The sequence below is a fragment of the Pseudophryne corroboree genome, chromosome 3, assembly GCF_028390025.1.
Source record: "Pseudophryne corroboree isolate aPseCor3 chromosome 3, aPseCor3.hap2, whole genome shotgun sequence".
NCBI lineage: Eukaryota > Metazoa > Chordata > Amphibia > Anura > Myobatrachidae > Pseudophryne > Pseudophryne corroboree.
The window spans coordinates 696,668,745-696,696,305 of record NC_086446.1 but is presented as its reverse complement, the minus strand read 5'-3'; the positions used below and the strand labels follow the sequence as shown (position 1 = coordinate 696,696,305).

General features: G+C 44.2%; 1 long non-coding RNA gene across 2 annotated transcripts in view; it reads left to right on the top strand.

Annotated features, from left to right (window-relative positions):
* LOC135058182 (uncharacterized) overlaps positions 1 to 27,561 on the top strand; it is a 223,450-nt gene extending 195,889 nt beyond the window's left edge. For both annotated transcript variants that reach the window (XR_010244660.1, XR_010244659.1), the window contains exons 2-3: positions 26,779 to 26,914; positions 27,395 to 27,561. This is a non-coding gene — a long non-coding RNA (uncharacterized LOC135058182). The remainder of the gene's footprint in view (positions 1 to 26,778; positions 26,915 to 27,394) is intronic.

The following is a 27,561-nucleotide window of genomic DNA, read 5'->3' as shown; positions in this document are numbered from 1 at the left end:
AGCATTAGAGAGAGGTTCTTCTCAATTATTTTATGTTAGGGACTCACTCAAATGAATGGCTCCAATTAGTCAACCTTAATTTTGATTTATTGTTGATGTTCCACATTTTGGGATTATTTATTTAGAAGATGCGCATTTGTTGTAAAGGGATCTTCTTTTCCTAAGGACTGCGTAGGGTTATCGCAAGACCTTGCTGTGTTAGAAGAACAGAGTTTCAGTGATCTTGCATTGCATCAGCTTTCCATTGCACTGCAGCCCTAGATGGGCCAGGAGCTCCTGTGAGGAACAAACAGTTAAGGAATAAGGCCCAGTATGGAGTCTCATGGTGGCTTACAGCTAGGAAGATCTCTGGCTTGCCAGGCTGAGTCATGCTGTGGGCACGGAGGTTAGCATTGCTTCCTCCCACAGTCCTACTTATAGTATGAAACGAGTTTGGACTGTAGAGTGGTAAGCTCCAGTAGGGCAGGGGCTCAATAACAAAAATATTTACTGCACAGTCGTGCTTAGTACTTTACCAAACCCACCCGAACTCAACTTGCCCCATCTGGGGCTGCTGTGGGGGCTCAGGAGGGGCTGCTAAAACATCTAAGGGACTGCTTTATTTAAAAATAAAATATGAATAAAATAAACAAGACACACAGGTATGCTCACCTGCTTGTAACTGGGAGCTGTGAAAAAACAAAAATAAGACATCTGCCACAAAACATGTAAATTAAAATGCAATAAAAAAAAATGTAAAAAAAGAAACCCACAAGATTTCACAAAGTAAGTCTCCAGACTCCATGGAGGGGAAAATATTGAATCTTGATCCTGTGGTATACACCAGTTTATTTGCATCCCAGCATTAAATCCAAAATTATCTTAATCCCTGAAAATGGAGAAGGGGGTACAATTTTGGAGGCTTTGGCCCCTAGTTTTTCAGTTTGTCCAGTAATGTGGTACTTAATAATTAAATATTTGCTTGTTTGAAGTCCTTTCTGTTCCACACCAATATAGGAGCGGAGGTGAAAGTTGGGTGTTGTTCCTGATTGCATGTGCCTCTCTAATTTGTAATCACCTTCTTGACACTGTCCTCTTCCTCTTGCCTCTTCTCATAATGTGAAAAGTCATCAGATATGGAGGTGGTATGTTTATAGCTAGCTATGATTCTGAGAACTTGGCGAGCTTTTTCCAGGGGGACCACCTGTCGCTGAAATGATGGGTTTATTAAACTGTGCATGTCCTGTTTAAACAACATAAAGGTGGGTGGGAGGTCCCAAAACAATTCCATCTTGCACCTCTTTTTTTTTCTGTGCATTATGTGCTCTTTGGGGCCTAGTTTTTTAAACTGCCATCCTTTCTGACACTTCAGTGTCACTCCTAGATGGGCCAGGTGTTTGTGCCACCCACTTGTGTCACTTAGCTTAGTCATCCAGCGACCTTGGTGCACCTCTTTTTTTCCTTTGCATTATGTGCTCTTTGGGGCCTAGTTTTTAAAACTGCCATCCTGTCTGCCACTGCAGTGCCACTCCTACATGTGCCAGGTGTTTGTGCCGCCCACTTGTGTCGCTTAGCTTAGTCATCCAGCGTCCTCATTGCAACCTTTTGGCATAAAAACAATATTGTGAGGCGTTCAGAATAGACTGGAAATGAGTGGAAATTAATGTTATTGAGGTTAATAATACAGTAGGATCAAAATTACCCCCAAATTCTGTGATTTTAGCTGTTTTATGTTTTTTTTATCAAAAATCATCCAGATCCAAAACCCAAAAGGGTGGTTTTGGCAAAACCAATCCAGATCCAAAACACGAGCGGGGATCCAGATCCAAAACCAAAACACAAACCCGAAAAGTGTCCACCACACATCTCTAGTTTTTTGTAACATATTATACACAAAGTTTTTACTTCACAATTGTACATTTACAGCGATTGTATACAATTGCTCACTATGTGAGAAGGTATGTCTACTTTCTGTCCCACCCGCCATACCTAACGATGTAAAAAAAGAGTTACCATACACATCTTATAATGTCATGTACTCTGTATGTATGCTACCATAATAATGTAAATATACTTCATAATGAGAGAGAGCCTTAGTGCAAATGTCCCACACGTGACAACTTCCATTGTAGCTGACAGTTGTTCACTATGCACGTGATAATGTTGCTAAGACTTCCTTTGTGGCTGCTTAGCAGGCAGTGACTGGTCGCATGACCACATAAGAAATGTAGGATTGTTTTAATTTATCTTTCTTGACATACATTTGCAATTTAATAACATTCCGAGTTGTTCGCTCGTTATTTTTTTGTCGCAACGTAGCGAATAGTCGCTAATGCGCATGCGCAATGTCCGCAGTGCGACTGCGCCAAGTAAATTTGCTATGCAGTTAGGAATTTTACTCACGGCATTACGAGGTTTTTTCTTCGTTCTGGTGATCGTAATGTGATTGACAGGAAGTGGGTGTTTCTGGGCGGAAACTGGCCGTTTTATGGGTGTGTGCGAAAAAACGCTACCGTTTCTGGGAAAAACGCGGGAGTGGCTGGAGAAACGGAGGAGTGTCTGGGCGAACGCTGGGTGTGTTTGTGACGTCAAACAAGGAACGAAACTGACTGAACTGATCGCAGATGCCGAGTAAGTGTGGAGCTACTCAGAAACTGCTAAGAAGTGTCTATTCGCAATTCTGCTAATCTTTCGTTCGCAATTTTAATATGCTAAGATTCACTCCCAGTAGGCGGCGGCTTAGCGTGTGCAAAGCTGCTAAAAGCAGCTTGCGAGCGAACAACTCGGAATGAGGGCCAATAATAATAATTATTATATAGCACTCTTTCTCCAACAGGACTCAAGGGGGTATATTTACTAAAAGTCATTTTGGGTCAATTTTGATCGATTTTTGGTCGATGTTTTGATGTTTTTTAATTGAGATGGTGTTTCAGGGTCTAAATCCCACATTTACTAACAGATGCTTTTTCATATCCTTTTAAAAAAAAATGTCAAAAATCATCTGTTAGTAAATGTGGGATTTAGGAATTTAATAAAAGTCAATCTGGGTTGAGTTTTGGTCAATGTTTGATCGCTGTTTGAATGATTTTGTATTTCATGGTCTAAATTCCACATTTACGAACCAATGATTTTTTATATATATTTTTTTAAAATTATGTCAAAAATCATCTGTTAGTAAATGTGTGTTTTAGACCCTGAAACACAAAATCGATCAAAGAAATAAATAAAAAATCAACCAGATATCAACCAAACATTGATCAAAATCGACTTATAGGCCCTCATTCCGAGTTGATCGGTCGCAAGGCGAATTTAGCAGAGTTACACACGCTAAGCCGCCGCCTACTGGGAGTGAATCTTAGCTTCTTAAAATTGCGACCGATGTATTCGCAATATTGCGATTACTAACTACTTAGCAGTTTCAGAGTAGCTTCAGACTTACTCTGCCTGTGCGATCAGTTCAGTGCTTGTCGTTCCTGGTTGACGTCACAAACACACCCAGCGTTCGCCCAGACACTCCTCCGTTTCTCCGGCCACTCCTGCGTTTTTTCCGGAAACGGTAGCGTTTTCAGCCACACGCCCCTGAAACGCCGTGTTTCCGCCCAGTAACACCCATTTCCTGTCAATCACATTACGATCGCCGGAGCGATGAAAAAGCTGTGAGTAAAATTACTTTCTACATAGCAAAGTTACTTGGCGCAGTCGCAGTGCGAACATTGCGCATGCGTACTAAGCGGATTTTCATTGCGATGCGATGAAAAATACCGAGCGAACAACTCGGAATGAGGGCCATAGTAAATATACCCCTTGGCGCTTTACAGATATCAAAAAACAATGCACTTACAGTAAGACAGAAGATTTAAGTAATAAAGCAATAGACAAGCCACACGGACATAAAAGAAAACCTCAAACGCACAGTAAGCATAATGCAGGATTGGTGTAGGTAATTTGGGTAATAACTTCCACAGGGTTGGGTATTCCATTCTAACAGGAGCCGTCTTGGGGGCACTGTGTAGGATTACCCTGGGTGAAATAGTCTACCCCTAGAAGAGATGGCACGAAATGGGGTTGTTGCAGAGTCCTAATGCTCATAGTAGGGTCCCAACAAAACTGTCAGGTCCATGTATTTTTCATCCCACCCACAAGCGTGCCATATGGGGCAGCCATGTTAGGCGCACTACGAAGGTTATACTGTGGGACGTGAGACATACAAGGGCCCAATACATATATGGGAAAACTGACACTTGTGTAGTTGTATGATATGGAAAGATCCAAGTGAAGTACATCCTGCCTGCGGTGGAACTATGCGAGGCAACCATCTGGGGTGCACTGTGTAGGTTGCAGCTGGCAGGGTGTGGAATCAGTGGAGATACACATTACAGGAATAGCACACAGTGGGGTAGAACTATGCTGTTAGGGAGAAGAAAAAAAGCACATGGCATGAACACATCTGCAAATAGCGGAAGGGGGGGAAATTGGGATAACAATTTTGATACAATTGTAAATGTCCTGGTCTCATAGGAGCAGTATGGGTGGATATGAGAATGTGGGGATCACACTAAAGTCCAATGGAAATATCTCTGCTGAGCCTGGAACTGGTGCTCTCCCCCCACAGTTCCCAGATCACCTTGAGGGGTAGACCTGGGGGCGGTCCTGATATTCTCAGCCAGAGGGGTGATAGGCCTGGGCCTGATGTTCTCATGGCAGAGGTAAGGAGAGGCCACATAATGATTCTGAGCTACAGTGTTTGTAAAAGAAAGAGTTATGGCAAAACTTACCTTCGTTAACTCTTTTTCATCGAGGTCCATGGGATCCTCAGGGTTAACCTTGGGTATGGCTGGTGGAGACCAGGACTGGCACCAAACAGCAAAGCTTGTGAGCCTCCCAAGGTGCACTGGGCTCTTCATCCCTCATATCCCCCCTCATGCTCAGGAACTTACATTTTAGTTAACAAGCCCAAAGTAGGAGCTGAAGAGAGGAGAGAAGGAAGAATGGTACACACAGGAAATCACACTATCATACAGAAGGGAAGGGAACTGGTGACCATAAAGGCAACCCATTGAAGCTAGGTGTGTCAGGGTGGGCACCCTTTGGATCCCATGGACTCCGAAGAAAAAGACTTAATGAAGGTAAGTTTTACCATAAATCTTTTCTTCTTCAGGGCCGCTGAGAGAACAGGTCTGGACAAAGAGGCAGAGGGAAGGGCTTGGCTATGGAGAGATCTTGTAGATCTGTGAACCAACAGCGTCTGGGCCATGCTGGCGCCACCATTTTAATCATGCCACCGTCCTCCTTGAACTTGCATAGTACTCTGGGAAGGAGAGACACTGGAGGGAAGATATAGGCCATATGAAAGGTCCATGGGACAGTGAGCGCAACCACAAAGCTGGCTTCTGGATCTTGTGTCCTGACCTCGTACACTGGAACCTTGTGGTTGTGTCTGGAGGCCATGAGATCCACGTCTGGAAGGCCCCATTTGTGTAACAAAATCTGAAAGACATCTGGGTGTAGAGACCACTCTCCAGTGTGAATATACTGTTGACTGAGAGAGGCTGCTTTCCAGTTGAGGTCTCCCAGAATGAATATTGCGGAGATGGCTGGAAGGTGAAGTTCTGCGAGTGCCTCCCTGACGATTTATATAAGCCACTGATGTGGCGTTGTCTCACTGTATCTGTTCCAGAGAATCCTGTTGGAGGTCCTGAGCCATTTGAAGTGCCCTGTACACTGCCCGACGTTCCAGGACATTGATCGGGAGATCTCTTTCTGCCAGAGACCAGCGACCCTGAAAGGAGTGACTGCCCATGATCGCTCCTCACCATCGGAGGCTGGCGTCCGTAGTGAGGATTGTCCACTGTGGAATCCAGAATGGCCGCCCCTTGTCCAGGTTGGACATATGAAGCCACTATGAGAGGGACGTCCAAATAGCCTGTGGCAGTATCATAGTCTGTGATTTGATCTGCATTGGTAGACCATTCCATTTGGCGAGTATCAGGTGCTGTAGAGGCCTGTAGTGAAATTCCACCATGTCGAAGACTGAGATCATGGAGCCCTGCGTTGCTGAATGGACGGAGACCCGTGAACTGTGAAGTAGGCTGCGGATGTGCAGCTGCAATGCTGCAATCTTGTCCTAATGAAGGAAGATGAGTTGAACAGCGGCGACCAGTAGTGCTCTGAGGTTGAGCATCCTCTGAGATGGGATGAGCGAGGATTTGGCCCAGTTGATTTGAAATCCATGGCTCTGGAGAAATTACATGGTCAAACGTAGGTGACGTTCCGGCACCTCTGGAGACTACGTAAAAAAAAAGAAGTTGTCCAAGTAAGGTAGTATTCGAGTTCCCTGCTGTCGGAGATGGGCCGCCATCACTGCCATGATCTTGGTGAACACCCTGGGAGCTGTGGAAAGTCCGAAGGGTAGTGCCTAGAATAGGAAATGATGACGTAGGATGGAAAATTGGAGATATTGCTGATGACAGGGTGCTATAGGTACATGTAGGTACACATCCTGAATGTCCAGGGAGCCCATATAATTCCCAGGTCGCATAGCCAGGACAATCTTCATACGAAACTTGGGGACATTAAGATACTTGTTCAGCAACTTCAGATTTAGAATGATACAGTATGACCTATTTGGACTCTGAACCAAAAAGAGTGTAGAATAGAATCTCTGTCCCTGTTGAGATCATGGAACAGGGATAATGACCCCTGACTGTAGTAAGGAGTGAATGACTCCTGTCAGTGCCTGCACTTTGCGAGGGTCTGTTGACGGAGTGGTAGGAAAGTATTGTCTGGGAGGATGCTTCAGTAAGGAAAGAGCGTACCCGTGAGAAACCACTATTTGGCCCCAGGTGTCAGTTATGTTGGTGCCATGTGTGGGAGAACTGAAGAGGTTGGCCTCCCAATGGTGCTGGTTATAGGGATATTGTGGTCGCATCTGTGATACGACCTGAATTATCCCCATAATTGCAAGGTTTATACTGTACATATAGGGCCTAATTCAGAGTTGATTGCAGCAGCAAATTTGTTAGCAGTTGGGCAAAACCATGGCACTGCAGGGGGGGGGGGGGGGGGGGGCAGATGTAACATGTGCAGAGAGAGTTAGATTTGGGTGGGGTGTGTTCAAATTGAAATCTAAATTGCAGTGTAAAAATAAAGCAGCCAGTATTTACCCTACACAGAAACTAAATAACCCACCCAAATCTAACTCTCTCTGCAAATGTTATATCTGCCCCACCTGCAGTGCACATGGGTTTGCCAAACTCTGCTGCTGCGATCAACTCTGAATTACCCCCTAAGTATGTTAAAAGTATCTTTATTGCACTGTACTGGTTTTACAGACATCCTGGTTGTAGAATAAATACCACAATTCTTTTACTTACAATGAGAAAACCAAGAGACCATTAAAAAATCCTTACCACCCAAATTATAACTCTGTGTGTCTGTTGTGGGTATGTCCTTACCTCTCTGCCAGGTGTGGTACAGCAAGAGAGTATGTCCGTTGAAAAATCTGACCAAGAACCATGTACTTCCAAGATGTACTCAATGCACCCACTACGCCCTCACCACCCCAGGGTACCAAAGCTATTGCAAATAAACCCCTCTGTACAGTGATTGTTTCTGCTGTGACTGGTGACTCAAGGGACAGGTCTTATTGGAGGAGTGTCACAAAGCACTTCTATCTGTGATTTAAACCCAGTACTGTCAGTGGTAAACCAGACATCTGATGAAGCCATAGTGATGAAACATGTTAGGGGTGGCTTGGAGCTATTGTTTATAGTTGTGTTCAGATCCACCTAGACACTGCACTGGACTATGTGATACATAAATGCAGATTAGTTCATCTCATGTAGTATGCATATTGTGTTTTGATTTTAAATGCTGGTAAAAAGTATACCACCCATGAAGTGCCACCTTGTTTATCTTACCTCTGAAATACTATGCCAGTGAGGAAGAGAAAATTGAAAAGGGAAGCAACAGACTGTGGAAATCTTGGCGTCAATTGCAGTTTCTTGCTGATGTGAATTGGGAGAGACGCAGTGTTTATGTGCCTCGATACAGCTGCGATGTTGGTCATAAGCTGCAGGCATTTTGAGGCAGCGACAGGGAGCACTGAAGAAAATGGGGGCAGTATTCTGGGTGTGCCGAAGCCAGTGTATGCCGAAGCTCGGGGTCAGCAGTGTAGTTTTTATGTTCTATGATGCCATGGTTAGTTGCAATATTGATACAATGCAGCAGATAAGAGTGGCCTGACAGTGACCAAGATGCTTCCTGTGGTATTGGAGTTACCAAATGTGTACAAAGATGCAGCAACGACAACATTTGTATCCAGCTCTGAGAATCCAACTTGATATGATTCAGAAAGATGGATTAATGCCGAAGCACGAGACATAACAGATTCCTTGTTTGTGGATTAGAAAAAATATATAATTTGCTTTGAGATCACTTTCTTTGAACTTTACAATAACAAAATAACTTTTTGGGTAGATTGTCTTTGCTGTGTGAGGATAAATAAACAAACAAATACTACTTTCTGGAAATTCAATTTTCTGAAAAAGGTAGTATTTTACTATTATTAATGTAACAAACTGTTTTTCAATACAGACTGTTTCCTTGTGAATGCAATACAAAGCATGAGGAAGTACATTGGCGCTTCTGTGGATATGACCTGAGCCTTTAGTGACACTTAAGTTCCCCTAGTGGAACCACGGAAACAGACAGTGATTGTGGAGCCTTGAAGAAGAGACCTGCTGTGTCTCGAAACGCGGTGGCATGTTTCACCTGTGATTACTACAAAGAAGAATACCGCAGACTATCCAGGGAAACTTTTCGGTTCAAGCTTTGGAGGGTATACGGTTGTAGGTCGACACAGCTTAGGTCGACATGCATTAGGTCGACATGATCATTATGCTGACATGTACTAGGTCGACAGGTCAAAAGTTTGACATGAGTTTTTCAAATTTTTTGGATTTCCTTGCCCGAAGCATGGCGAGCGAAGTGAGCCATGCGAGGGGACACGGTGCACTAATTGGGGTTCCCCGTCACTTTACGAAGAAAACGACACCAAAAACGGTCCAAAAACTCATGTCGACCTTTTCACCTGTCGACCTACTACATGTCGACCTAATTGCCATGGTGACCTAGTGCATGTTGACTTAATGCCCATGTCGACCTTCAGTGGTCGACCTAATGACTGTCGACATAAGTTGAGTCGACCCAACGACCCATACCCCCTGCAGGGAGAACCTGGTTACTCTGTACATTTACACCTGCGGCTCCACTACATCATCCTTGAAAGGAATTTTGACTTTTCTCCAGCCTATGCATAGATTTTATGCTAATGAAAGAGTGCCATCTCTATTATTGTCTATATTATTGTCTACAATATATCTTGTCTATTCTTAATTTTTTTTCATTAAATCTGCATTTTACCATCTTATATCTTTCCCTCTTTTATTGGTTCAGTGGATAAGCGCCAATCACGTGATACTACCTCCACAATCACTGTCTGTTTCCTTGTGAATGTCTAGTGAATGGCAGTATATTAAATCCTGATTTACATTATGGGGAGAATTCAATTGTTGATGAATTGGTACAGCAGCAGCCACCGCACTTTAATGCAGCAGGACCTCGCACTAAAGTGTTTTCTGTCCCATAATATAGGGCATTCGGCCAGCCAGGCAAAGGGTGCGATAAGGGGTGTCATTGCTGCCATTTATACATCATGGAAACAACAAATCCACACCCTTTGTCTGGAATTGAATTCCCCCTATATTTGGGCAGAAAATATAATGTGTTAACACATTATGAGATCAATTTAGTAAACACAATTATTATTATCCTTTATTTACATGGTGCTGGGGATTGCAGCGCCCTATAAAGTACAGAAACAGTATGAACAAAACAAGAAAAAAGTAACTTACAGAACATGGCTTATAAACACTGCAGTATGAACGGTCGTAATATTTACTACCAGTGCTTTATATAGCGTGCACACATTCCACGGCGCTTTAGAGAGAGAATATCTGGCCATTCAAATCAGTCCCTGCCCCAATGGAGCTTACAATCTATATTCCCTACCACATGCACACACATTCATGTTAGGGTTAATTTTTTTGTTTGGAGCCTACCAGTATATTTTTGAATTGTGGGAGGAAACCCTTACAAGTACGGGGAAAATATACAAACTCCACACAGTTAGGGCAATGGTGGGAATCAAACTCATGACCTCAGTGTTGTGAGGCAGTAATGCTAACCATTACACCGTCCATACCGTAATACTCAAATAAACATCAGGGCAGCAGAACCCAAGGGTTAGGTGCCATTGTAGACAGTATGGAGAAGATGATGGTAGAAGGAAAAGCACATGAGGAGAGACATCCCTGCTTGTGAGAGCTTACATTTTACAGGGGAGTGGCAGACAGACAGGGGTAATCAATGCTGTTCTCTAGCATTTTAGCTGGACAAAGCAATGTTTATGTTTAATCCATAAGATATCCATTTTCTGCCTATTCTGGCCATGCAGTCCCCTTAGGTTTTAATGAAAGTTGCCATAGAACAGTATTTTGTTCAGCTAAACATAACGTTATCTCTTTCCTAACTGCTACAGTCAAGACAGTACGGGAGGGAATACAGTCATCAAGTTTGGAATTTAGTAACTCTTTTTGGGGCCTAATTCAGATCTGATCGTAGCAGCAATTTTGTGAGCTAATGGGCAAAACCACGGGCAGTGGCGCACGCAGGTGGGGTTTCTGAGTACCCAGAAACTCCCACTGACCAGCCAAATTCTTTTTTTTTTCTGAGACGGAGACAGCTGTTTTGAGCTGTTTTAAGCTACCTGAATAAAAAAGTATTTGTTGTTTTTGCACAAGCATGGAGTCAGTCGTTGGTGGAATTTTTGTAGCAGAGTGCATTCTAGCAAGACTCCTGTTACAAATGGCGCCTGAACAGGGACCCTTCTGCTAGTCGTGTTACATGTTGCAGAGGACCCAACAGCCGCAAGGTAGCGGCACACATACCAGCGAACTCCAGACCAAGCTGAACTTGTGGGCATCAGTACCAGACCCCATGGGGTAAAAATAATGATATGTTTTGTTTAAACTAAATGTGTTTGATTTTGGTGCAAAGGTTTGCATTGGCAGCAAAGAGGTTAAACAGGGTGCATGGCCTGTTCTGTCTTATATGCTTTGCACCATTCATTGAAAGTAGCTGTGCTGATTTGCTCTAGGGGTTGCAAGCAGCTGATAATTTATGACTGAATTTCTTTTCCAAGCTTATTTTTATCTGTGCCTGCAAAATCTGGTAATGGGAGTCTGGTGTCCCTGTTAATTAGCTCAATAAGACCAATCAAGCAAAGTTGAAACCTTTTATAAATGTGGTTCTATTTAAATAGAGACATTTTGTGGCACTATGTGTCCCAGCAATTCCTGAGTTCTAGTTTTAAGAGCCTGAAGGGAGAAGTTGTTTATTTGCACTACCAATGTAAGGTATTTGGGACCACTATGAACATGCTACATTTCAGTGCTTTGTTAAAAGCTTAATCTGTGCTAAAATAGAAAAAAATTAATTTTTATTTTCCCTTTCACTTACAGTTTTCAAAGGTCACAGGGTGAATAGAGATTTTCAGATATACAACATATTCTGAAGTGTCTCTTCAAATGGGTAACAAAAAGAGAATTCATGCTAAAAAAACAAAAGGGGTGACAGCTCTAACACCTCAGGTCAGGAACTTATGTGACCCTATTAAAGCCCCACAGTTGGAGAGTGAAGTGGAAAGCTTATTGGGGAGTAATCCAGATCTTGGGGAAGATTTTAGCATGGAACCTTTTTTTTGGTGTCACATGATAAGTGACCTTGAAAGGAATGTCCAATTAAAGGGCTAGGAGCTAGAAGAGCTTAAGGATAAATTTGATTTTCTTCAAGAGCAGGTGAACACCTTAATGCAAAAGCTGGAAGAGAAGGAATCTCTTTTGTCTGACTCTCTGACCAAATTGGGAAGGAGTAGAGAAGAGATTGCCAAGCTCTCAGGCCAGGTATCAGCGTTGCAGAAAACCTTGGCAATGGCTAAACCCAGATCTGAAAACTTTGTAGTACATAGCCATGGACTATTAGAGAAAATCTTCTGTGACCAGACATGAGATAGAAGTCTGGTGCTGGCCAATAAGGCTCTGTTGCAAGACTGGGTGGAGCTTCAGGAGGAGGTTTCTCAGCTAGAATCATTGGCTGTGCCTGGTTTCAGTTCAGAGACAGGTATAGCTATACCAATTGCTGAAGACATTATGCCGAATGTTGGATCAGAGTCATTATCAGCCGAAATGGAGATGCCATCTTCGGGGGAATTGACACCAATGGTGGTGCAGGCTGCGGAAGAATGGTATCATACTGCATTGGAACCTGGCTATACTAGATTCCCTGTTCCAGCCAGAAGGAACAGAAAAGTTGAGCCAGAGCTGCCAGTGCCTAAGGCCCGGAAGGCTCCCTGCTATACCACTAGTAAGGCCATCTGCCTGGAAAGTGGAAATGAGGGCCCTTCCTCAGAGGTAGAGCATTTACAGGCACTAATGTCCATTAAGGTGGTATTGTCATTCCAGAGCATGGAGGAAGCTGCAGCCATTATTGCGTAGCGCACAGAAAATCCACGGGAATTTTTCAAGCAGCAAGAGAGAGCCACATCAGATGGCAGTGTTTTGTTGTTAACCCCTAGGACGGCAGTGAGAAGTTCCTCCGAAGCAGGACCACCTCATTCTCCGGAAAAAGAACGTTGTAGTAGCTTGGGTGAAGAGTGGAACAAAGCCCTGAGTTCAGCGGAACCTGTTCAAGATGGAGCATGGCAGCCACAGGGGCTCACAGAAGATGTTTATGGAGACATGAGATGAGGATGTGGGATTCCCGGCTGCTCCTCAGTTGACAGGGAGTGAGGAGGAAGCAGTAATGGAGCTGGGAGAGGTTGACTTGACGTCAAGTGATCATCCACCTCCAAGACAAGAATCCTCTAATCTGCTGGATCTGTGGCAGAATGATGAACCCTAGGAATCTACCTGGATAGGATGGCAATTTGATGACTACTCAAGAGCCCATCCTAGAACAGGAAGTCTTATCTGAGCCGAAGGTTGCTTCTGTTAAGGTCTTGGAAACCCAGGATCCGTCTCCTGGTGACGCAATGTATGTTCAGAAGTCAATCCCTGATGGGACATCACAGGTTCAGAAGCCCCTAGTTCTGGACATCCAGTGCACATGTGAGACTTTCTATCACAAATCACAGACAAAGACCGTACCTTTGGAGGTGTCTCACCCACGTGAGCTAGTCATGGCTAAGCTAGTGGCAGTACAGGAGTCTACTTCCGAAGTCATCCGGAACCTGCTTCTGAAGGAATTCCACTCATGTATGTGGACGTTAAGGTGCAAGATTTCAATCTTGGGGTTGTTGCACCCTGGCATGATCCACCACGAGAGGCTCAAGATCCAATTGCTGAACTGGGACAGTTCATAAAGGACACACTAAGTAAGGAGCAAGAACCTGTCTCAGAGGAATCGGTGCAGAGTCCCATTTCTGAGGTTGCTCTGCCCAGGGAGAGTTCTCTATATGAGACACGAGAGCTGGAAAACTTGAGGGGAGAGTTCCAAAAGCTGGCTCTAAGTAATAGCCAGCTAAAAGAAATTGTGAAGGAGATTCCTAAACTACGGAGTCGAATAAGAGACAAGAGCCTCAAAATGGGTTATGTGCCGGTCAAAGAACAGCAGGAGACAGTGACTAGGGTCAAAGATGGGAGATCGGAGGACGAAGCAGTCACGTTAATAAAGAAAATGTTACCAAAGCTGGAAAGACTGAAGGAAGCACTAAAAGTTCAACAAATGAAATGACTTTCTGAGACTCGGGACCAATGCTTCACTCTGATGGAAAGGGCGGGGGCAAAGTTGGACCATGACCTCAGAACAATTAAAGTCAGGGCAGAGACTAGGTGTTACCGATGACAAGAGCTTGACCATAAAAGGTAGAATTGTCCATATAGGCCAAGACCAGTGAGGGCTCGGGTGACTACTAGTCCCAGAGTGAACTTAAAAACCTTCCCCAGTCCAGAGTTGGTTAATGTCAGGTGTCACAAACACCCAGAAAAGAATGAAGCGACTTCCTCAGTAGCCAGTAAATCCGAGCCCCATAAGGGAAACATCCCTAAGGGTGGAAAGGTGAAGAGAAGGGGAAGTTTAGTGGGCAACAGGAAGTTGTCCATTAAAACGGCCACTATGCCAAAGTGGAGGGAAAGGGTAGGTGGCACAGTGGAGTCGGTGCCACCAACCTTTAATGGAAATAGATTCCAAGGCCAGTTAAAAGGGCCTCGGACGTGTACTTGGGAGAGGAACTTGGGACCCAGGTGTATGGGCCCAAGTTATGTCCCAAAGATATGTCTGCCCAAAATAATTGAAGGTGAAACCTTGCCAATGACACATGCCGCTTTGCTGAGCCACGAAAAGCTGAGGGAAAGGGTATGTGGCAGAAGAGGCACTTTGCCAACTATAAGCTACACACAGGGTCCTGGGGGTGGATGGGAAGTGTGGATGGACCGGGTTCCCATCCATGCAAGACTCCTGTTAAAATATATATATATATATATATATATGTGTGTGTGTGTGTATATATATATATGTGTTTGTCTATATATATATATATATATATATATATACACATGCAGATAGGCAGAGATATTTGGCGGCATTAAGAGAAGCTATTAATGTAGTTTAAAGTTCCATTCTCTATTAGGTCTATAGATATATATATGGGTGTACTACGTTTGACCGGCGGTTGGGATGCCAGCGCCCAGCATACTGGTGCCAGGATCCCGACCGCCGGAATGCCATCGAGGGGGGGGGGGGGGAGCGCAAGAGAGCCTCTTGCAGGCAAGGTGGCACACTATGCACGCCACGCTATTTATTCTTCCTCCAGGGGTGTCGTGGACAACCCAAGAGGGAGAATAGTTGTCGGTAACCGGCTGTAGGGAATCCGGCAATGGTATGCTGAGTGCCGGGTTCCCGACACCCGGTATAATGAGTGCCACTATATATTTATAAAATACGGGAATCCCCCTCAGTAAATCCTGCGTTTGCCGCTGATGGGGGTGATTCACACCTGATTGTATCTACGACCAGCTTCCCTGACATGCGAGGGGGACGCCCAGCACAAGGCTAGTCCGCATGTCAGGGCCTACCCCGCTGCACAAGTACAAAAGTATCGCACATTGGCAGGGAGCTACTCGTCGCTGCACGGGTCACAGCGGCTGCTTGTGACATCACACAGCCGCCACGGCCCACCACCCCAATGGTCCAGGCACACCTGCGTTGCCCCGACCGCGCCCCCTAAACGGCGGCCAAACGCTACCGGCCCGCCCCCTCAGCCCAGCCACTGCCTCTGCCTGTCAATCGGGTAGAGGCGATCGCAGGGCTATGACAGCCGCTGGCTGTCTGGCATGTGCCGGCACACTGTGGCGCCGGCGCAGTTCAGACGTGATCGCTGCAGGGCGAAAACGCACAGCAGCGATCAGTACTGAATTAGCCCCCATGTGCAGTGCAGGGGAGGCAGAGATAATATGTGCAGAGAGAGATAGATTTGGGTGGGGTGTGTTCAAACTGGAATCTAAATTGCAGTGTAAAAATAAAGCAGCCAGTATTTACCCTGCACAGAAACAATATAACCCACCCAAATCTAACTCTCTCTGCACATCTGCTGCTGCAATCAGATCTGAATTAGGCCCTTGGTTAGACGCATGACTATGGGGGTCATTCCGAGTTGATCGCTCGCTAGCTATTTTTTGCAGCGCTGCGAACAGATAGTCACCGCTTATAGGGGAGTGTATTTTTGCTTTGCAAGCGTGAGATCGCATGTGAAGCCGAGCGGACAAAAAAGTTTTGTGCAGTTTCTGAGTAGCTCAGAACTTACTCAGCCGCTGCGATCACTTCAGCCTGTTCTTGTCTGGAATTGACGTCAGACACCCGCCCTGCAAATGCTTTTTTTCCCAAACACTCCCAGAGAACGGTCAGTTGACACCCCTAAATGCCTTCTTCCTGTCAATCTTCTTGTGATCGGCTGTGCGAATGGGTTCTGCGTTAAATCCATTGCACAGCAACGATCCGCTTTGTACCCGTACAACGCACCTGCGCATTGCGGTGCATACGCATGTGCAATAGTGACCTGAGCACTGCACTGCAAAAAAGCATGCGATCAGGTCGGTATGACCCCCTATGTTTGCAATACCACCCTACCCTAGTAGAAAAGTGGAAAATCAAGAAAGGAGAACTACAAAATAGAGTGCTGAGTTACAATACTGAAGCAATAGCGAGCATGAAAATGGTATTCTAGGGTAAAAACTTAATTTCAACCAGTTGCAGTGGTTCAAATGGCTTTTCTTGTAAAAAGTTTAGTACAAGAGTAAGGTCTCACGGAACCACAGGTAAATATACGGGGCTGAACATAGAGCATCCCTTGCAAAAAAAAAAAAAAAGTCTGGACATCTCAGATTCAAAAGCTTTCTTTGAAAGAATCTACAAAAGCTGTCACTTGGACCTATAAACATGCAAGATGGAGACCACCCTACAGGCCCTCCTGAGGAAATGAGACAAGCCCTCATGGTGAAGTGCTTTTCCAGGGAAGCAGTTTAACTCTCACCAAAATATGCACATTTTCCAAATTGGGTGATAGTTTTTAGTGAAAGAAGGTTTTGTAATTTTTAGTATTGTATGAACTACAGAATCAGAAAAAAATCCTTGCCATCTGAATGGAGGCCAATCTGGTGCCTCTAGAATAACCTGAGCTTTTTCTCTCTTCATACGTTTTAAGACTCTCATCAGCATTGCCAGAGGGGTAAACAGGTAGGTAAGAGAGAAATCCCAGAAAGATCCCAGGCTCTGAAACAGTAGACGTCAGGCAGTCCCCACTTATCCACCAGCACCTGAAACAGAAAAGGGTGGAGAGACCACTGCCCTGAGTTAACATCCTTTCTGCTCAGTCAGTGATCTCCCAGCTCTCTATGCTGGGAATTAAAATTGCTGCCCATTTCATAATGTGAGCTGTTTTGCACGTAGCCTGAGCATCTATGTTCTCCCCCGATGATTTCAATATGATACAGTCATAGAATTGTCTGACCGAATCTGCACAGGAAGGTCTTGGAGGATCAACTGAGTACTGGTGAGAGCCCCATCTACTGCTCTGAGGGCCTGATTCAGAGGTGGATAGATGTAGAACATCCAGCACATTCTACATCTGCGCATGCAGTTACCATCGGTGGACGGAGATCGGAATTGCAAGGAGATCCATGCAATTCCTGGGCAGTGATAGAGGTGTGGCTGGCATGGGCAGATGAGTTGCTGGGTGTGCTGGTGTCAGGTACTGTGCCAAAATATGCAGTTCCACTGACACCGGTGAACCAGAAGTCTGATGGTGTGGCTGATGTCTGACCGATGTGTGACTTTTTGTGCTCCACAGCAGATTAGAGCCGCATCTCTCAGTGGACTTCCCATCGGCTATGGCAGAAGCATAAATTCACAGTATCCGTCCACCTCTGAATCAAGCCCTGAGTTCCAATGATAAAGGCAAAACCATGCCTTGTAAATGACTGCCACTTTAAAAAAAAGTCTGAGTTTTGCCAGGCTTCTGCACCTCCGGCAAACTCGGACACTATTACATTCCGCCTCTGGTTTGAGATGTGACTGTAATACTGGGGTAAATGTAATAGTCTCCAAGTTGCTGGAGGTGCAGGACTTCGGGTGAGAATGCCCATATGGCAAACATTGGCGGCTCCAGAGGTGAGGCTGCAGCGCAGTCCAACGTTCAAATAGGGGAGCCACACCTACTACCACCAACTGTCATCTCAAACTGACTCACTGGCAGTTGTTGGACTGCAGCCTCACCTCTGGAGCCGCCACTGGTGGCAATCATTTACAAGGCAAAACCAACCTGGTTATACAGTGTATTCATGCCTGAAGTCCTGCACCTCTGGCAATTTGGACCCTATTACATTTATTTACCCCTCTGAGTCAAAGCCACATGATTCCCTCTTTCAAATGTCAGTGCCCCCATGCATACAAGGTGCTAGCAGGCAGATGATATGGAATTTAAGGGCTAACTCAGATATGGTTGGAGTTGCTATTGCTGCTTAGATAGAAGCAGCAGCGATAGCAATAATATGGTAATGCAGCAGGCGGTGTCACGCTTGAACCGATCTGCATCCTAAGACGCAGTTCAGATCATCTCCGACCCCGTCGGACAGCTGCGTGACCCATGGCGTTAAGCAAGCCTGCTTCCACAGTTGTTACTGTAACTAGAGGCCAGAAAATCTCTGTCCTCTGACGGAGACCCTGGCCTCTTCCTTCCTCTGCAATGATGGCGACACACCTCCCCATTCCCAAGCAGCATCAGATTGTCAATCACAGAATGTGTCCTGTACACGTGCAAAGTACTGATAATCAGTACTTTGCTGCATGTAACGCTACTCCAATCACATATGAATTACCCCCATAGCGCCCTATTGCCCATGTCCAGACAATGTATGTTTTATGAAGTGTAGGGCAGTGGTTCTCAAACTCAGTCCTCAGGACCCCAAACGGTTCACGTTTTCCATGTCACCCAGCAGGTGCACTGTGTATCACCAACTGTCACATTTTAAAAAGGTACAGGTGACATGCAAAACATGAACCATGTGGGGTCCTGAGGACTGAGTTTGAGAACCTGTGGTGTAGGGTAATACTGTCTGGTGATCACAGGTGATTACCAAACAATAGCTACTTGGGGACTGCATAATTTCAAAGAGCAGACTCCCCTCTCTCAAATGTGGGTTCCCCCGAATTTATGGAAGCCAGGTGGGGGAAGTCTTTCCCTATCCCCAGACTCCATTATTTTTTGACAGTGTAGGGTCTCATGTCTGGTAGACTCCATTATTTCTTTCCAGTGTACAGTTAATGTATGATCATCACACTGATCACCAGCTTTCATGCTGTACCAAGTTTGAAAAAGGGGACTCTTTCAAATGAGGGTGCCCCCATCAATCTATGTGCCAGGGTGGTACCATGGCTGGGAACGCAAACAGTGATGTCAGCATTTTTGTAGGTAGCATTTCTGGAAGCACTCTCCTGGCTGACACAAAGTAATTTTTGGGTTGTTTACCCAGGCCCCAAGTACTCAACATCATCCACAGCAAAATGGTTAAATGTTTCTCCCATAAAGCTTAGGGGTACATTTACTAAGCAGTGATAAGAGCGGAGAAGTGAGCCAATGGAGAAGTGCCCATGGCAACCAATCAGCACCGAAGTAACATCTATAATTTGCATACTGTAAAATGATACAGAGCTGCTGATTGGTTGATGGGGAAATTTCTCCACTGGCTCACTTCTCCGTTCTTATCACTGCTTAGTAAATGTACCCCTTAATCCTTTATGATATTATAAACCTGAAACAGATTATACATCCCATTATTTTGTGTAATTAACATAGTAACCTGTGTTCTCAGTTAGAACTAAGCTCTACGATTTCATGTTTGCAGTCAATAGATTACAACAACAACAATAATAATAATAATAATAATAATAATAATATGGCTATTGCACTCTTTAATACATATATGTGCCCCGTTTCATCTAAAGCTGACCAGTTTTCCTAGAGGATTCAAGTTGTTTTACCTATAAATATTAAATTCCACACTCCTAGAACACATTAATAAACACGGTTATCATATTCAATATGATAGCACTAATCTTATTATACCTCTGGTCACCATAACAAGGGGGGGACATGTTGTCTAACCCTAATACGAAGGAGGGAGGGGGGGGCATGTTGTCTATAATTAAGAGACAGAGTGGCAGATTTATTAAGCCTGGTGAAGTGATAAAGTGGAAGGTGATAAAGTACCAGCCAATCAGCTCCTAACTTTCATGTTACAGGCTGGGTTTGAAAAATGACAGTTAGGAGCTGACTGGCTGGTGCGTTATCACTTTCCACTTTATCACTTCACCAGGCTTAATAAATATGCCCCAGAGTGACATTTACAAAAAGGGGATAATTACTAACAATATATTCTTGTAAATAAAAAAAAGTCAACCCTTGATAGTATCTTGGAATAGTAAGTTAACTGACATTTAACTATTAATTACAGATGCGTGCATAAGTATTTAGAGCTAAATTACTATATATGTGTTAATGTAATGATGTTTAATATTAGATACATTTAACAGATGTTTATGGTATTAATTGACTCACACATTTATTGATTACATCTTTGCACAGGTGGTGGTTTTGCTTTTTTTTTATTTTACATCTTCTAGCAGGAACAGCATAATCAGCAGTGACTGTTGGGATTTTGTATGTATTTTTTTTTAAATATTTTTATACATTTACATGTATAGTAATTTTTAAGTAATTACTAACCACACTATATTTTTCATTTTTATTTTTTTGCTATCATAGAAACCTGGTGACATTATCCATATTTGAGGACATCGATACAGAGAAGATCAAGCATTGTTTTATTTCTTTTTCTTTTTAAAGGTTACACTACTAGGGGGCTATTCAAATGTTGGAGAGATTGTTAGCCCCCATGGGCGTCTAAAGGAGCTATTCATATGTTGCTCCAATCAGATGACCATTAGCCGCATCAGTCACATTTCAGCTTGCATCTCCAGAGGCTGTGAGTTGCAATGTGTGAAGAGTCAGATGTTTGGGCGACCAAACAGGACTTTTCCCCGTCGTGCCCATTAGATTAGATGGGTTTTGCCATTTTACGCAGCTAAACCCTGTCTTACTTTGCGCGATAAGCGCGATAATTAAAGGGTGCCCAAAACAACCGAATAGCAACAACGGGCGCACTTTAGTTATCACTAAAGAACAAACATTTGTATAGTCCCCGATGAGCTTTGAATGCATTTCCAAAATAATTTATTGATAAGAATACTAGTGCTCTTATGGGGACATACTTACAGCAAGGATGACATCCATGATTAATCCCCAAGAAAAACATAATTCAACAATTCAAGTATAATAGTGTATACATTCAGTCCATCAGCATAGGTAATATTATTTTCAAATGGATTGTAAATGATCTCTTCATTCCCCAGGTCCCGACCCCACTCAATGATCAGTCTCCGCAACCTCCTTCTAGCTCATGTAAATATAGGCAAGCAAGAGAGCGGAGAGAAGTAGCAGTATGAGAAGACTGCACAACCTGGGGTTCCAGTACTGATGGGAATACCTAGTCTGGGGAGGGCCCTGAGTGGAGCCTCCATGCCACTCACTTTTAATCCAGCTCTGTTTGTGGTTGGAATGCCCTTTTAATTAATTTGATTAATGTGATATACATATGTAGTACTCTCTTCTTACTCCCATTACATTTAAGAAAAATGTCCTTGCATGGATGGGTTTACTAGATCTGTATGTCAAGTATTAAAACAAGTTATGTCTTGAAGATTTAACACTGTAAAACAGGTGTAATAATCCCTCTTTGTCATGAAGGCTGATTTCTAGAATCATAGACAAATGTTTTGTGCTCTAAAATGTAACTAACAGTGTATGTAATGACAGTGGTGTAACTCCTGGAGGCAATGGATGTGCACGTGTGCCTGGATTGTGTTTTTAAACTTCACAGAGTTCTAGTGTAAATATTTTGTATCTGTTTACATTGGGGAGTGGGGGCAGGTTGCTGTGGGCTCAGAGTGTGTGCAAGATTTTTCTTTTACTAAAGGACCATACACATTAGACGATGTCGCTCTGTGAGCGACATCGTCTAACGTTTCCCCCTCCCGGGCCGGCCGGTCGGCGGCCGCCTGTACGCACTGAGCGATATGACCGCTCATATCGCTCAGTGACGTCACGCCCCCGCCAGCCCTGCATGAAGGTCGTGGACGACAGTCAACATCCTTCATGCATGCCCTACCGACAGCGACAATCGTTGCCGACCCACGGGGCCGCGCATCGGTCGTCGCTGGCGGCATACACACTTAACGATAAAATGAGCGACGTCGCTCAAGGAGGGGGAAAATGAGCGACGTCGCTCATTTTATCGTTAAGTGTGTATGGACCTTAAGGATCGATGTTAAGGGCCCCATACACTAGAGCGATTATGCCCGATTTCAGCCCAATATATTGGGTGAAATCTGGCATTTTTGAGGTGTCTCCGGTCCGATCCGATGCGCGTTCCCGTGAGCATCGGATCGGATCCTCCAGACTGATTGTGCTGCACATTCAATCTGGTCCGACCTGGGGGCATGGCTGGGATCGCCCAGGATACATCGGATGCAAAAGGACAGCATCCGATGTATCTTGGGCGATCCTGCCCTCAGGAGGCTGCCGGATAAGTGTATGGGTCCCTTTAGGCACGCACCATGCATGTTAGGTCCTAAGGATTATTTTTTATATTTTGTACAGATACACCTACTGACCGTGGCTAAAATCCATGGCTTGTGTACAAAGATACACCATCAATCGGACATCGGTCACACATTGAATATTAGAGCAGTGCTGTGGTTACTGAGAGTATCTGTCATTACATAGCCATCGGTGACAGGAACGCCCACCGTGGCAGCACGGATGGTGAAATGGTTAGCATTACTGCCTCACAGCACTTAGGTCATGAGTTTGATTCCCACCATGTCCCTAACTGTGTGGAGTTTGTATATTCTCCCCGTACTTGCGTGGGTTTCCTTCGGGTACTCCGGTTTCCTCCCACAATCCAAAAATATATATACTGGTAGGTTAATTGGCTCCCAACAAAATGAACCCTAGTGTGAATGTGTGTGTGTGTGTACATGTGGTAGGGAATATAGATTGTAAGCTCCACTGGGGCAGGGACCGATGTGAATGGCCAAATATTATCTGTAAAGCGCTGCAGAATATGTGTGTGCTATATAAATAACTGGTAATAAATAAATCTTCTCTATTGTACTTTTTGGGAGCTTACATCATTAGGTCGACAAGACTTAGGTCGACAGTCATTAGGTCGACTACTATTGGTCGACATGGCGAAAAGGTCGACATTGTCATTGGGTCGACATGGAAAAAGGTCGACATGAGTGTTATTTTTTTTTACAAAAATTCTTTTTCATACTTTACGATCCACGTGGACTATGATTGGGAACGGAAACCTGTTCACCTTGCTCGAAGCTGCGAGGGGACAAGGTGCACTAATTGGGGTTCCCCGTCACTTTACAAAGAAAACGACACAAAAAAAGTAAAAAAACTCATGTCGACCTTGTTCATGTCGACCTAACGACCATGTCGACTTTTTGACCATGTCGACCTAATGCATGTTGACCAATAGTGGTCGACCTAATGACTGTCAACCTAAATCTTGTCGACCTAATGACCCACACCCCTTTTTGGGATGTCCTCACTTTTTCTTCTCTGCAAAGTGTTCCTTTATTATTATTATTATTATCCTTTATTTATATGGCGCCACAAGGGTTCCGCAGCGCCCAATTACAGAGTACATAAACAAATAATCAAACAAGAAAACAGCAACTTACAGTTGACGACAGTATAGGACAAGTACAGGGTAAATAAACATAGCTACATCAGCAGATGACACTGGAATAAGTATCAGGTGGCAGAAGACTGCTGGATTTGGTGCAGTTGAAGATTATTAAAGTAAGAAAAGGGTAAGCACGTGAGGGAAGAGGGCCCTGCTCGTGAGAGCTTACATTCTAACGGGGAGGGGTAGACAGACAGGGGTGAGACAGATGGGGTACATAGACAGCGTGGAACAGAGGTTTAGGATGAGATTTGGCTGGGTTTGGTGTAGAAGTGGGTCTTGAGAGCCCGTTTGAAGTTTTGTAGAGAGGTGGAGAGTCTGAGGGGGAGAGGTAGGGAATTCCAGAGAAGTGGTGCAGCGCGTGAAAAATCTTGGAGGTAGGAGTGGGAGGAAGTAATCCGTAGGCAGGAGAGTCGGCGAGCATTAGCAGAGCGAAGAGGACGGGTGGGAGTGTAAAGCGAGATAAGATCAGAGATGTAGATGGGAGAGGAGTGGGTGAGGGCTTTGTAAGCAAGTGTGAGAAGCTTGAAATGGATTCTGAAAGGGAAGGGGAGCCTTTCTTTCTCTATGTGACCTGTGCATCCCTGTATGCCTTTTTTTCTTTCTTCAATACCATTATACATTTTAGGTTGTAAATCATGTTGTGAACTTGTTACATTGGAGTGTCTGTGTTTTTATCATGAGGTGGCATGTGATGAGTAAGTAAGGGTCAATTTTATTATATAGCTATAAATATCCTGATTGTTTGTTTACTCACATATAATAAATACTACTACCAACGGAATGGTATATTTTTAATGAATTTAATGAGATAGTTTTAGATATTGATTTCTCTATAATCTGGTAATATAAAATATTGATTAACTATTTGACTGGCGTGGTCGCATCAGGTGTCTTCCAGCAGTCTCCAATCTCAGAGAGATCTTTCAGCCCCTCAGCAGCCTTGGATCCTCCCCCCAGTGTGTTCCGATCACTTTGGCCAGCAGTGATCTGTTGATACCTGGCGGCTGCTCCTCTCTGTGGCCAGCAGTGATCAGACAAACAGCGGCACCTCCCAACCGGCAGCTCCAGAGAGGAGCAGCCACCTGGTAAAGCCAGCGCTGCTCACACTGTGTATAACGGGTGGCTGCAAAGGAAGCAGCCACCTTGGAAATAGAAAATCTAAGCACCGCAGTTCCTGCTTCCCTCAGCTAACATTGATTAGTCTAGCAATTTTCCAATGTTTCAGAGAATTGTTTGCTTTTTTCCCCCTAAAGAAAAAGGTATATTTTTTTACATTATGTTAATGAAATCAGTATAATTGTGGAAGATAATTTTGATGATGGCAATCCTGTAAGACTATCAATAGATGGGTCTCCGTTTAGGAATGTCAATTACGCTACATAGCTTAAAAGTATTTAATGTTCATGCACAGTATACTACGGACAGACATTGGGCCTAATTCAGACCTGATTGTAGCAGCAAATTTGTTAGCAGATGGGCAAAGCCATGTGCACTGCAGGGGGGAGGGGCGGGGGGGGGGGCAGCTATAACGTGCAGAGAGCGTTAGATTTGGGTGTGGTGTGTTCCAACTGAAATCTAAATTGCAGTGTAAAAATAAAGCAGCCAGTATTTACACTGCACAGAAACAAAATAACCCACCCAAATCTAACTCTCTCTGTAAATGTTATATCTACCCCCCGCAGTGCACATGGTTTTGCCCATCTGCTAACAACTTTGCTGCTACGATCAGGTCTGAATTAGCGCCTTAGACCATCGATGGTTTGCAACCATCATTGATCAGTAGGCGGTGACAATTTTAATTTTTTTGCCCTCAATGTCAAGGGAACATCCGTGGCGCTGCCTTGATGGCCATGGTCTGTGCCTGCGCGTAGGGAGGCCAATCTCGGGCCATTTTTCAATCCCAGTAATCGGGGTTGAAAAATGATCAATACCGAAATTCCCGGGATACCCAGTATTGGTTCCCTTGCAATGTCCGCCGCCACTGTCCCGCAATCCTCCGCCCAGCCCAGTCCACATAACACACCCTCATCTGACCGGGCAAGGGGTGTGGGTCCACCTGCTGCTGCAGCGTTGCGTGTCGGTGCCGGCGCCAGTGTGATGTGAAGTCAGAGGTCACGCTGCACAGACACCGTCCGTCGCTGCGCACAGCCAGGAGCAGGGGGAACCGGGCAGCATCTGAACCTCCTGAGGACGCTCAACGCTGCCCGGCATTGAAAAAACAAAGGGGTTTCCTAATCCCGAAATCCATAACTATGGTAAAGCCATTGATGGCCATCACTTCAGTATACCATAAAAACTACTATTTTTATGATATACTGTTAAAAAATGGAATGGAGATTTATAGCAAAGAGATAGCTTCTGTGTTTTAATATTATACGAGGTGTAGCTATTAAATAACGAGACTGTGCTTGTAAAAAATAAACCATACTGCGCGAGTTAAAAGGGAGTCGGCGAACATTGACCATGGACTATCCCAAAATGGTTTTGCAAGTTCCACACCTCTCGCATAGATAGTTTGCTGTCACACAGCGTTTGAAGAAGTTGTGTTTTTCCAGGGCATCTTAAAAAGGCTTATTTAAAAAGTAGAGCAACAAATTAACGTTAAGAGCAACTTAAACTTTTCAGTTTATTTAAACAAAACGGCCACCAAATCTTTCCATATGCTGAGGCTTACGGGACAGATTGTCCGTCACTTACATGTGTGTTTGAGTAGCACAAAAGATATAGGTGTAAGCTTCTAAAACTGAGAATTGGTGATGTTGCCCATAGCAACCAATCAGATGCAGTCTATCATTTCTCTATTGCCTTTTAGAAAATAAATGATAGACATTGTCTGATTGGTTGCTATGGGCAACATCCCCAATTCTATGTTTTAGAAGCTTTAGTAAATTTACCCCTTAGTGATAGGCTTAAGGATGTCAAAGATGAAAACAAATGAAAATGTGTGAAAAATTTAGAAAGCTGTTCGAATCAGTGTAGAATGGTAAACATTGTCAGAGAAACTGTTAAGTAAGCTTTGCAACAAGATCTTAACATGACAAACGTTTGTGGTAAGATGGTTCCAAGACTTCTCACTGTCGAGCAGAAGAAAAAGAAAAAGCAAATTTGTACAGACATTTTGTAACAAATTCAGGCAGATGCACATTTTTTATATAAAGTTATTACCTGTGATGAAACATAGATCTTCCAGTATGATCTTGAGATAAAAAACGCCAATCCATGCATTGGAAAATACCATATCATCACCAAGCATGAAAAGAGCGCGTCAAAGCAAATCCAAATTCATGTTGTTTTCTTTTATATTAAGGGTATTATTTTGGAAGACTGGGTACCAGAAGGTGCAACAGTGAATCAACATTACTACAAAATGTTCCAGCAACGTTGCGGAAAGAATCAGAAGAAAGAGCCAGAGTTTTGGAAGAACTGTTTCATCCTTCATCAGGGTAATACACCAGCCGACACAGCTCTCTGGGGGTAATTCTGAGTTAATTGCAGCAGGAAATTTTTTAGCAGTTGGGCGAAAACCATGTGCACTGCAGGGGGGGGGGGGGGGGGGGGGGGGGGGGGGGGGGGGGGGGGGTGGGGGGGGGGTGGGGGGGGGGGGGGGGGGGCAGATATAACATTTGCAGAGAGAGTTAGATTTGGGTGGGTTATTTTGTTTCTGTGCAGGTAAATACTGGCTGCTTTATTTTTACACTGCCATTTAGATTGCAGATTGAACTCACCCCACCCAAATCTAACTATCTGCTCCCCCTGCAGTGCACATGGCTTTGCCCAACTGCTAACAAAGTTCCTGCTGCGATCAACTCAGAATTAGGCCCTCTATGTGATGCAGTTTTTGGCTGAGAAACAGATTGCAATGCTACAACAGCCTCCAAACTCACCAGAGCTAGCACCATGTGACTTCTTTCTTTTCCTTACAGTCAGATCTATACTCAAGGGAACCCATTCTGACAAGATATTGAGCTACAACACGGCTTTGACCAATGGAAAATAAGAATGCAGCAGTGTGTGGATGCAGAAAAGGAGTACATAGAAGGGGAACAGAATCAAAACAGAGTTTATAGAATTAAACATAAATTATACCATT